We start from the raw sequence: 1070 nt of genomic DNA, 5'->3' as shown, positions 1-1070 counted from the left end.
TTGCGGATTCTAATCTAAACAAAAGTGTCTTACAGACACAACCCGCACAATTTTGTTAAAACGTATACAAAAACATTTAGATATTTTTATGTTTTTAGATTCTAGGCATTTTTTAACTTAAAACCCTTTTTTTCGTTTCTTTCTCTGCTCTGGTTATTTGTGGCACAAACTCTCCTAAAGCTTCTTTAAACACAAGGAATTTCGTTTTAAGTTCAAGGATTTTTCTACTCCATTGTAAACGTATAGTAGTTTGTTTATTTTTTTGCAATATGTTTAAATTTTGTTAGTGTTTTTTCTGTTGGAAGATTATACATCTGATACTTTTTTCACTTTTTCTTTCTTCTCTTATTCTTCTACTGATTCTTGTTCAAAATAAATCGTACGTGTCGGCGTAATTTGATATTTTACTTTGAAAAGTTCAACAGTTTATTTTTTAATATTTCTAGACCTTTTAGTATGTTATAATTTTTGGGGTCTTAAAGAGACTTTGTCAAAATATATATATTTTTTATACAAAACTAATAACTTTTTATGTGCAATTTTTGGTTATTGATTTGGCTTCTGCTAAAAATTTCGATTTTGGTGATAATGAAGTTTTCCAGAATATAATTAAGAACACGATCCCTTGATGCTTCATAACGTACCAGGCTACTGTTATTTTTTGGGGATTTGTTTTTTATTATATTAACTTTGATTTTTATTAATTGGTTTTGAATTACATTTTTTAATACATTTTCTATAGTTTCTGCTTTCTGGTCATTTACAGTTTTTTTTCGTAATTAACCGGAAGTATTACACACTTGATGAAGTGTGTTTATTTTAATGAAGATTTTTATGAAGATTTTTATATTATTTTAAAGAAATAAGAAATTTGAAACAATATTGAACGAAATTAAAAAAATTTCGTAACTGTTAAAATTTTTGGACATGTGAGGTTTTACAGGATTTAAGAAATGTTTAAGATTTTATATTTCAGCCTCAAATATCTAAGCCATTTAGTTTTCTAGTTCTTTTGGTACGTTAGTACATTATGCGATATTTTCTAGTCTAGTCTTTAGTCTAGTCTATAG

The sequence above is a fragment of the Lucilia cuprina genome, chromosome 2 (assembly GCF_022045245.1).
Source record: "Lucilia cuprina isolate Lc7/37 chromosome 2, ASM2204524v1, whole genome shotgun sequence".
NCBI lineage: Eukaryota > Metazoa > Arthropoda > Insecta > Diptera > Calliphoridae > Lucilia > Lucilia cuprina.
This window is presented reverse-complemented; position numbering follows the sequence as displayed.